Raw genomic sequence first — 11,444 nt, 5'->3', positions numbered from 1 at the left:
GCCCGCGTGTGTGTGTGTGTGTGTGTGTGTGTGTGTGTGTGCGCGTGCAAGTGCAACGCGCGGCCCCGCGCAAAAGCCGCGCAAGTCCCGCGGCGCCCGCCCCTGCAGCTGGGGGCCCCCGGCAGCCCCGGGCTCGCTTTGTGCCGGGCTCTGCGCGGGGAGCGAGCTCGCAGCCGCCTTCCCGAAGTTGCTAAAAGGCGGTTTTAGAAGGGTGCTCGGTGCGCTCTGCCTCTCTTCTCCCCGTATGCTCTCTCCTGCCAGTCCCCTCTTTGAGTTGTAAAACTGAAAAAAAAAAAAGACTGTGTCTCTGAGCAAGTAATCTGTTCCAGATTTCAGTCGGCACAGTGTGATTCATACCGATATTGATATGGCGGGGGGGTGAGGGGGGGGGAGGAGGACGGGGGTAGTTTCGGTGTAAAAAAAGCCAAACGTCTCAAGGCTTCCTGATAGCAGGCTGCCTCAGCGCCACGGCGGCTGCCCTCCGAGGCGGCCGAGGGGCTGGGGGGGCGAGGGGCCCCTTGCCGGGGTCCCCCTGCCGTGGGTCCCTCCCGGCCCCCGCAGGGACCCAGCGGCCAGCGCCTTGAGGACTTGAAGCAACTCATCCGCTTCCTCCGCTGTTTGCTTTAGAGTCTCGGGAGCCGGACTTTGAACTGGCGGCTGAGCTTTTTCCCCTCCTTCGCTCTTCGAGAACGGCCAAAACAACCAAGGAGAGGAACGCCCACGGGCTCTGGCTATGCCAGAGTCCTTTCTTTCTTTCTTTCTTTCCTTTTTTTTTTTTTTATTATTTACTTAGGGAGAGCAATCAGGTTCCTCGAATTTCCTTCTCTTTCTAGTTTCTTTTCTTTCGCCTTGGCCAGAAGCGAGGAGTAACCAGGGGAGAGACCAGTCTATTATTTTCTGCAGTTGTTTACTGATTCTGTAGATGGTGCTTGTTCCCAGGGCTCCGAGCCTCTCTATAATTAAACCCATTTTAATTGTTAGGTTAGAAACGTCATTTCGGGGACTTTCCAAGAGTTACCGAGAAAGCCGGCCGAGATAACTATTTCACTACTGAGTTGCTCTGAGCCGTTTTTGTTTTTTTCTTTTTCTCGGCTTCCTCCCTGCTCCCTCTTGTGCTGAAATGTGCATATTCGCTCGCCCCACGCGTGCGTATGTTTTGGAAACTTGGGGTTTGAGGTCGCGCATTTCCACGCATCGAGCAGCGAACGCCGAAGCCGAGAAGGAATTTTTTCCAGTGATTTAGCTTGTCAAAACCTGACTCCGTGGTGGTCTGCTTTGCATTCAGCGCGCACATGCTCAGAGCAGGAATTTAGCTGCTCGCCCCACCTCGTGGCTAAAAGTCAGAGCCCTCCAGGCCAAAGTGGGAATTTGTGTGGGCATGAATTCACACCGACTGGAGGAATGAAAAATCAGAGCCTTGCACCTTCTGCCAGAGCCCTGCAAGAACTTTGATAAATGGAAATGAATAAAGATAGGTAAATGAATAAATGAAAGTAAATTATTAAAGGAGGTTACTGAAAAAGTGAATGAATGCATGCCATGCTCATTAGCCACCCTGTGTGGGGCATGTTCCAGCTGGGACACTACTGCTGGGCCCAGGGAACGGCAATAAATGTCCAGGGCTTCTGAGCCCGACCCAAGTCCCTCTTCAGCACAGGAGCAGCATCTGTAGCATTCTCACTCCCCAGTTCTGGTGCAGGCAGATGCTAAACTTGTCTCAGAATAGACACAGATAAGGGTCCTGGTCCATGCACGCATCCAGCCGAGCAGTTATAAACTGCTTTCCAAAATTGGAGCTGGCATACGCCAGAACGGCCCGAAAATGGGGAACAGACTAGGGGACTGCAAATGAAAACGACAAGCCGGGAGGTTTAAAGAAGTACTTCTTCAAATCGCGCGTGCACGAAGCTGTGGGCTCATTGGCACATGATGCTGTGGAGGTCAAAAGTATAAACGGGGTCAAAAAAGCAATTTGACAAATTTATGGAGGAAAAGTCCCTGGAGGTTTACTAAAGCCAAAGGCAGACCTGAACTGTGTGTCGCTGGACAATGCCCAGTGAAGTACTGCTCTGTCATCCCCCTGCACTTTCCCCTGAGTATTGACTGATTTTGGCGGTAAGAGGAAGGCTAAAACAGACTCTTGATCTGACCCAGTACAGTTATTTTTACATAGTCCTGGCCTGTCCTTGCGCTCTGTACTCCATCAAACCCTAATGGACTCCTCTGGAGCATGGGTTGTGTGAGGAGCCTCGCAGAAGCCCCTGAGGCGCTGGCAGGGGCTGACCCGAACCCTTGCTCCCGCACACTGAGCCACTTTACCTCCCAGCAGCTCATGGCGCTGCTGCAGCCAGACACACCTTTTCCTGTCATCTCCTGCTTTTCGTGGGCCTGCGGACATCAGCGGGAGGCCTCACTGGGGCAGCCAACGCTCCCACCGTGCAGGTGGAGCTGCGTACCCTGTGCTGGCTGGAGGTGGGCCTCGCACGCGTGGCTCTCGCGGCACAGTGTGGAGGTGTCCAGGCCGGGCAGGAGAAGCTCCACGCTGGGAAGTAGAGGTCAGCGCTGTCTCGTGCCTGGGCCACTGGGCTCAGCTTCCCGTTCTGGCCTCTGCGAGAAGCTGGAGAAGAGTCCCACGGGGTGGCTGTGCTCTTCACTCAGCTGAACTCCCCCTTGGGGTAATAAGAGGTTACATGGGGCACCACATATAAACTGAACGCAAGCGCCAGCTTTGTCACAGGTCCGTCTGGTGATGGTACGGCTCCCGTAGCTACAGGAGAATATCGCTGCCTTGAGATGCCTCCACATGCCTTCACCTGGAGCCACACACCAGTAGGAATTATGGGGGTCTGAGCCGAGCAGGGGTTACTGAAAAACAGCACAAGTACAGAAAAGTCGGAATGGTTGAAAACAAGGCTTGGTTTGGTTTGTTCCCACCTTGGCCTCTTTCCAAGGTCTCAAGCTAGGAAAGGGAAGTGCTTCCATGGCACAGAAAGGGAGTTTTGTAGGGGTGAGGGGTTTTCCCTCTGCTGTGGGGGCCAGGGGTATGTGGGTGTATCTTATACCACAGACGTGTCTTCCTCCAGTGCGGGGCAGCTAGGGGCAGGACAAACCTCCCACCCTTATTTCTGCTGGGGGTGCAAGAGGAGCCGAAGCCTTGTGCAGTGGCTGTTCGTATCTTGTGGGTCAGGTGCTATTTTTGTTGGCCGTGCCTCTGGAGGTGGAGGTGCAGCAGTGCCTTTCTTCTGCTGCCCGCAGGCTGTGTCAACTCCAGGCACCTTCCAGACGCTGTGGCCCTTAAGGTGGAGTAGGCGGATGTCAGCGTGGCTATTCTGCGCCTGCCCTTTGTCGCCTGCCCCTAACTTTTTAATCCTTCCTTTTATTTTAGCCTTGTGCTCCGCCTGTGGAACATCTCCGGGTTGCCACTGGGAGGTGTGAATGGCCGGAGCTGGAAACCACAGGGTGTAGGGACGCCCTCTGCCAGGGCTGCCGGCACCTGGGGCAGCGTGGCCTCCTCCTGCTGCCAAGCAGAGGGGACACAACCAGCTCCCTGGTGGGACAGCAGACGCGCAGAGATACAGGCAAGTGTGCTAGGGTGGTGGGAAGCAACCCGAGCGAGATTCCTGGCTGCTCGCGTTTGTAAACATCCGTAAAAGAGGGAGTGTGTGCATGTGTGTGTTTTGTGGTGGCGTGAAACCCAAGAAGCTAGCTCCATTATTTTTGCTGGAATTGGTAGCAACAGGGCCAGGCAAATATTATGAGCCCTTAATCCTCCCGACTTTACACGTGTGAATGACTTAAGGACCGTCCAGGATGAGCTCAATTACAGGACTTCTTTGCTAATTAGTAGTGGGGTTTGGATCTGATTTGGTTGTTCGTCAGGAGGGCTTTCTCTTCCTCAGTGGCTCGGATACTGGGCTACTGTTTGGGTGTGAAGGGAGGAAAAGGCGGGAGGTGGATGTAGTGTGTGGCCTCCTGAGGAAGGGTCACGAGTTTAGCGCTGGTGGCACTGACAAGGTACTGCAGGGGAAAAAGCAAAGGTGTCCTCTCAGCAGATGCAGGGTAAGGAAATTGGCTGAACTTAATGGATCCGAGCTGTAATTTCCAGTGGAAATACTAATGTGGTTAATGCACAGCAAGCCCATGCTGGTGTTTTGCTGCCTGCCACGACCACCTCGGGGCCCTGCGGCTGCAGCCAGGCTGGTGCCAAGCTCCATGGGGCTGGGGCACAGATGGATGCAGAAGAAGGCAGTTTTGAGGGGTGGGAGAAAAGAGCATGATCCAGGTGGGTGCTGCCTGGTGGTGGCTGGTGAAGGTGCTGGGGTCAGCCCCCATCCCACTGCCCCCCGAGTCCCAGCTGTGGGGCTGGTGGTGGCACACAGCGTCCCGCAGCGCGCTGCGGCCCCGCCTCGTCTGCAGGCCCGGCCTGCTGGGGCAGAGACACCGGCTCTCTCCCAGCGCTTTGGCGTTCAGATCAAGGGGAGTGCCGGAAGCTTGAGAGAGGCTGTTGGCAGTGTCCGGGGGAAAAAAAGCAGCCCACACCTGCTGCAAGTCGAACCGGCAATTGCCCTTTGTATCAATAGGGTGGTTAGTGCATGAACCAGAAGCGATCCTGGAAATGGGAAGGCGTAGATCGCAGCAAACAGCACAACTTCAGGATTGTTTTCAAACCCTGCTTCCACGCTTGCAAGCCTGTACGCACCAGCGCGATAATGCAGCAGCACAGCCACTCCTGGTCGCCCATGCCAGTTTCCAGCTGGAGCTGGCTGCTGATTTATTCAGCAGACATCAACTGGTGGAATGTTTCCATGATATTGTCTCCCCTGAAAGAATGTGCTAGGACTAAATGCTTTCACATTATTATTTATTTATTTATTTATTTTAAGGAGAAGGTCAAAACCTCTTCGAGATCTCACCTTTGTCAGCCATGCAGTGCTGGTGTCTAAACGTGCTGCTTGCTGTGCTGGCAGCAGTTCACCTCCAATAGGCCTGGCTATAAACCTCTGAAAAATTCCACTTTGCCCCTTCACGGTGGAACTTGTCACAGCCTTGTTTTCAAACACAGTGGTTGTACTCCACACATTTCACAGCTCAGTGAGATATTTGCATCAGTGAGGCAGCTTACTTCCCTGCCTATCCTATCCCATCCCATCCCATCAAAACATACTTTTAGTACCAGGCAGGAATCAAGGGTTAAGCCTCCTTTTCTTTTTTTCTCATTTTTGCTCCTCCTGACTTCTGTGAACACATTACGATACCGCCTTCGGTTCCACTATTACATCTTTTCCCACAAGACCGTTGCCTCATCCAGACCACAGCGGGGAACGTGCTTTCATCTCTGCCAGCTGGGTACTGCTGGAGCACCCGGCCGTGCCCCCAGGAGCTGCACGAAGACGCAGAAGAGGCCAGGCGCTGCAGATTCGTCCACAGGGCTTTGGTCAGACCCACATCTGGGAGGGCATTTCCAGGGAGCCTCCCATTGTCTCCTTTGTCCCGCCTGGAACAAAGAACCTCCATGAGGCTGGGTTTCCTCTCTCCTGAGTTTAGGTGCCTAAAAGTTAGGTGTCTAAACCTAATTAGTCGGACAGGCTTCTTGCATAGTCAATAGAGACAAATAGGCACCTCTAGTGTGTGATTCACCTCGACTATCTTCAGCATTTATCTTGAGAAGGGCTGACTCACTCTGGAGCTGAGTGCCCACTTCTCTTCTGTGACTGTAAAGGCAGATGGGCAACTTGCTCAGAACTTGACAACTAATTTTGGGACACCCCAAGTTCAGGAAGGCGGATCCCACCCCGCAGCCTGCCCACAGCAGTGGCTCAGGGAAGCGGGCACCATTGCTGTGCACTGTCTGAGACCCCCCATCAAATTTCCCTCAGAGGCTCCATGTCCATACCAAGCAGGGCTGGGTCTTAGTGTGTCCAAATCACATTATCAGCCCCTATCACGTTATCAGACCAAGTTAAATATTTATAAAGCTGTTGGGGGCAGGGTCCATGTCTTGCTACGTGTTTGTATATTCCCTCACGGAGCAAAGCCCCAGCACCGGTTGCAACCTTTGTGGACTGGTGCAATGCGGGATGGGGAATCTCTGTGTAAATCTGCAGGTCTTGACGAAATGCAGCTGGGAGTGCAAAGAGTGCTCATGGACGTTGAGAAATAAGCAGGAGTGAATCATAAGAGTCAGGAGAAGCTACTAATGTGTGGGAAAAAGGCAAATGTGCTACCTCTGCACAAACATATAATAAGGAAGTATGTAATAATAATTATTGTTATTGTAATACGGTCTGGGTGAGCATTTGGGAAAAAGATATCTAATAACTGACAAGCAACGTGGCTCGGTTTGTTTTGATCTGAAATTCAAACAATGGTTATGTTTATAAGGTAATAATACACAGGGCACAGAGCACTGGCACTGCACCAACTATGCGCTCCACAGGTCGGGTTTATATAGGTCATGCCAAACAAATAATAGTGTTCTTCAATATAATTACTGATTCATTAAGAGAATGAGAGAGAATGTAATCGAGTCTGTTTGGATTTCAGGGAGGTGTTAGATATGGTAAATTTATACATTTGAACTTGGATTTTGGAGGTATCATGTGCTTGCCCAGCTCTGCTCCTCCGGAAGCCAGCGGTGAAATTCCCGTTGCGGTCTCCTGTAGATGGTGCAAGAAACCTCCTGCGCAGCCTCTGGTGCTCCCACAGTGCTTTTGGGAGCCTCTCAGAGCCCTTTGTAGCATTTCGCAGGTAGGTTGGGAAGCCAAACTACCTCTAGACCCCGAGCCGTATGTGCAGTGCCTGGCTTTTAGCTCAGGCAATTGCAGTGACCCAATCAACCCACCTCCATCCTGGGGACACCCTGACCCTTCCACTTCTGAGACCTGTGCTCCCCCCATAGCCACCCATTCTGGTGATGGGGTTTTGCTCCGCCTGGCCCTACGAACTACATGAGTTTTTTCCCAAAGACACAATGCATGTTGGCACAGCCATGGGTCCAGCATCCCTCATCTCCATCACCAGCCCCGCTGCTGCTCCCCACTGTGGGAAGGGAAGAGCCCTGGCGCCCGCACTCCTGCCCCCCACCAGGGAGCAGCTGCATTTTTTAGAAAGGCTGGACTGAGCATAACAGGGCTTCTGGGCAAACAGAGACCACAGAGGAAGGAGCAGTGCATGGACAAGAGGTTGTGCAAAGCGTCTGGCTCCAAGCTGGCGTGTGCTGGGATGGGAGGCAGCAGTGGAGGCTGCAGCAGGAGTGAAGGCAAGTCCCAGAAACTGCCCCATGTCTGAACTCTGCCCTGTGGGGGAGCAAAACAGGAACGGGAAAAACAGAACTGCTGAGCAAAAGCAGCATCCAAAGTAAGTGGGAAGGATACGGTGATAATAAATGAACTCATTTTTTGTGAGTCTAAATCATGCCCCTCTAGTCAGTTGACTTCTTTGGGTTTCTGAAAAAGCTGGTCAGAAAGAAGTAGGGACCATTGTAAACACAGGCTTTCAAAGGGGTTTTTGATAAAGGCTCTTCCAAGAGTGAAATACACTTGGCAGCCATGGGTTGAAATGTCCTGTCATGGATTAAAAGTGGGTCAGAGCTGATGGGAGGGGGGGAATCCACGAGAAGTAAGTGGCCAGCAGGGTAAGAAAAGCTTGCTGGGGAGGGGGTGGTGGGGCCACGTGTGGTGGGGATGAAGGCAGCCCTCCTAGTACTGTTTCAAAACACAAATGACTAACAAGGCAACAACATTAGCTACCAGTGGAGCATTATTTATTGTAAATTCAGGCATAGTTAGACAGAGCTGGGAGACACTCCAGAAGCTTCTAACTAAACTAGGAAACCAAACCACAATGACGGAGAAAGTTCAGCTTACACAGAAGCCAAAACAAGCCATTTCAGATGAAATTGGGCAAGCCTCTTGTTCTGAATTAGAAGTTAGCTTGTAGGGGTCAGCAGTGGCATGGGCCAAGACTGTTCAGGAGTTGCTCAGAAATGATCTGGGGCCTGGATCAGCATGATGAATAGTCGTCTCATAGCCTGGTCGCACCTCGCAGTCCCTGTCTGCCTGGCTGCTTTGAACGGCCATAGCAGCAGGACCTAAAGCAGCTCCCTAAGAACAGCCCCGCTGAGGCAGATCAAAAGCCCACCAAAGGCAGCATGAACGAACAGCAACAGGATCAAAGGCAGAGCTGGGTAGGGGGCTCTTTCTCATGAAGGGGGTAGATATGATTTCACTTGCAACAGCGAAACAGAGGGCTACAGAGCAATGATTTGCTTTGGTAATAACCGGCTGATGCTAGCATTTTATTTGTGTCATACAAGGGGAAAAGAAAGGTGTAAAGGTGCTTTTAAAAATAGTTGCAAGGGAACTGAGTGCTTTGCCAACAGCCTGCCTCGCAGTACCCTTCCAGACGGGATGCGATCTGCCGATAAGCCCGTACCTGGCCTGAACCTGGCCCGGCGTGCCAACCCACCCGTAGCTGCATACCTGCTCCGGCTGGATTGCCGAGCCCCACTTTTGCAGAGGCTGGATGCAGCTGCCTTGTGGGCAACGTCCAGCCCAGGGCAGCAGCTGGCAAGGCCCGGCCCGCACACCCAAAGCCTGCTCAGCGGTGGGGTCTGGCTGCCCCAGAGCGGGAATGGCTCTGCTGGGGACAAGCACGGTTCCTGGCAGGGTGTGGTAACACCAAGCCCAACGCAGTAAGAAACAGAAGGGGGGTGTGTTTGTAAATAATTCACTAGAATGACCTACATGCTACCAGGCCTTTGTTTGTTTTTGTGAAGTCAGTAGAAAGCTGCACAGCCTCCAAGACCGAAGCTTGGGGACCAAATGCTGAGAGGTGACACAGAGCAAAGGCATCCAAGCCCTCCGTGCGGGAAGACAGCCTGGGGTGGCTTCAGAGTTTCCGAGCTTTCTTGCATACAGAAAGCTTTGTGGAGAAACTGGAGAGGAAGAAACGCCCCGCAGCTACATGTGGCAGCCTCAGAGACGTGGGAGCTTTGCCACACACTCCATGGAGGGGCCGGGAGGGGAGATAGCTTGCCGGTGGTGCCTGTCGTGTTTCAAGCAGGCTGTCTCTCTGCCCCCAATCCCATGTGCCCATGGAGAGGCAGACCTTTGGTGGAGGAATGAAAGCAAGGCCTCGTCATCAAAAACTGATCATACTCTTCACAAGAGCTAAGACGTTGGGCCTGGTGTCTGGGCTGCCTCTGAGCACTGCATGCTGTGATGCCCATCTCCGTGGCACAGTGCCCTGGATGTTGCTGGTGGCAGGGTGCTTCCTCTGTGCTCACCCTTTGCTTTCTGTAAGGGGATAAGGTGTGTTGCACAAACACGGAGCATCGATTACTGGCTACAGCTCCTACTTGCTGCTACTTTTTTGTTCTTTAAGACTCTGCTCCGTAGATCATGTGATTGTAGGGGAATCAGTTTTCAGTTAAAAGCACGCTTTTCCTGCTGGCTATTGCAGAGAAAAACATGAAAGCTCTGTAGAGTTGAGCCCAAAGGCTGAAGAGTCAAAAGACAAACAGATACTGAGTCCAACGTTACTGGTTTTCAAATTTTTTAAATGATATTGTTTAGGATACTGACAATATTTCAGAACCCAACTCTTAAATGTCTGGGATTAGCTGTTCTGCAAAGAAGAGGATGTTGGCCGCCTAGTACCACTTGGGAAATGTCAAAATCCCAGCCCACAGCTCTGCAGAGCTTAATCTAGAGCTTAATCAGAGGTCTGTTACCACCCTCAGGGGGCTCCAAGAGAAAAGCAGGTCAGGTTTTCTCTTTCATCTCTGCTGCATGTGCCAGTCCAGATGGATAATACTTCCAGCAGTGATTCCCAGCAGCAGGAGGCTGGGGCTCTGCGATGGCTACCTGACCTCCCCTGTGAAATGGAAGTACTGCCAACAGTACTGGCATTTCTTAGCAGACAAGCATCCACACGGTATAATTTCCACAGTAACTGGTGTCTTCGTGTCTGCCATGACCATTCTCCCTGCCAGCCCAGCAGACAGGACTTAAGTTACCTGGAAACAAAATTTCTCAATGAAAGTGTCCTCCCAACTTGCACCGCTCTGCAATAACAGCACATCCACTACCTTCTGTGTTTCTTGCTGTAGTTTGCCTGTGGATGGTCAATTGCGATCTTCAGGCCTACAGAGATGATTCATGTTTCCCATTGTTAGGCATATTAAAAGATAATAATAATAAACTCCCAAATTCACTGCCCTCCAGTGTGTGCACCTCTAGCCTTTATAGCTGAGACGCTGTACCCACCAGTGCTCCAAAATAACCAGCATCACCTGCGAATGTGGGCTCTGATCCTTATCTGCTGGCCAGTTTCTGAAGTTTGCAGTTAGTTGACCCACCAGTACAGTGACAGGATGCTGGGTGGAGTTGTGTGGTTCTTCCCAAATTCAGATGCGTTCAGGATGCATGGCTCAAAGATGACCAGTCTGTCACCTTTAGTATCACTGATGGATCAAAAACCCACAGATTCATGCTGCGGTGGATATGACTGTGTCTGTTGCTAATGCAGCTGCTCCAAAATGCAAACCAGAAATTTTAAGTGCTGTTGAACTAGTGAAAACCCTTTGAGGAGCAGGTGTGGGGGTGGTGGATGGCAAAACCTTGTCTGGTGAAACTGTTCAAAAGAGCAAATCTGTTAATGAACGGGGGGTTCCACATTCACCTCCAACGCCATATGCAGAACAACAAGAAGCAACAGCAAGAGCCAGCAGTGCACCAAAAGCAGAGTCCAGAATAAACCAGGCCAATAAAAAGAGCTGTGCATGTGAACAAATATGCCAGTTTAAGCCACGTTTCCTGAAGCAGTTGAACCCCCAGCCACAAAGTTCATCCCAGGAAGAAGAGCTGTTGCAGTGACGGTGCAGTGGGATAAGTCTGCCTCACAGCTGCCCTGCATACGGCTTGCCAAGCGCGTTGGTGCAGTGCTTGATTATCCATCTCTCTTCAGTACAGGAGAAAGCACTAACCTATGAAGAGCATGTGTGCGCATGAACAAGCGCCATGGGACACGTGAGCAGGACGCCGAGGGGTTACCACAGCCACCCGTGCGCATGGCCGCGGCTGAGCACCCTGGCCCACGCGAGGGACGGCACCGTGCTGGCAGCCGCGTGCCCGTGTGCAGGCAGGGAGGGTGTGGGACCGTGCTGACGGCAGCGTGGCTCTGGCAGGGAGGACTTTTCCTGGCTGCTGATGAAGTGCAGCTGGGCTCAGCAAAGAGTTAAATTGGTAGAGAAGAGTCTAGAAGGGCTCCTGCCAGCTATAAACAGAGCGATCAGCGTACACAGGATGTGGCGAGCAGCTAAAGGCGTCCCGTTATTAACTTCACTTTTATTTCAAGGGGATTCACTTCTCTGTTCTGTTTCCCATTTGGGAAGTGAAACCTAAGACCATGGTACCACTTTAAAAAAAAATGGTCACAGCTCG

At 52.1% G+C, this 11,444-nt stretch overlaps 1 long non-coding RNA gene across 2 annotated transcripts; it reads left to right on the top strand.

The window, feature by feature from the left end:
• The first annotated feature begins 35 nt into the window (after window positions 1-35).
• LOC119717004 (uncharacterized) lies at window positions 36-6,325 on the top strand. 2 transcript variants are annotated; one of them, XR_011809715.1, is made up of 3 exons: window positions 36-2,829; window positions 3,386-3,578; window positions 5,292-6,325. It is a non-coding gene; the product is annotated as an uncharacterized lncRNA (long non-coding RNA). The 2 variants fall into 2 exon arrangements; XR_011809714.1 differs by having other exon boundaries at window positions 36-3,578.
• The last annotated feature ends 5,119 nt before the right edge of the window (window positions 6,326-11,444 follow it).

The sequence above is a fragment of the Anas platyrhynchos genome, chromosome 5, assembly GCF_047663525.1.
Source record: "Anas platyrhynchos isolate ZD024472 breed Pekin duck chromosome 5, IASCAAS_PekinDuck_T2T, whole genome shotgun sequence".
Classification (NCBI taxonomy): domain Eukaryota; kingdom Metazoa; phylum Chordata; class Aves; order Anseriformes; family Anatidae; genus Anas; species Anas platyrhynchos.
This window is presented reverse-complemented; position numbering and strand designations above follow the sequence as displayed.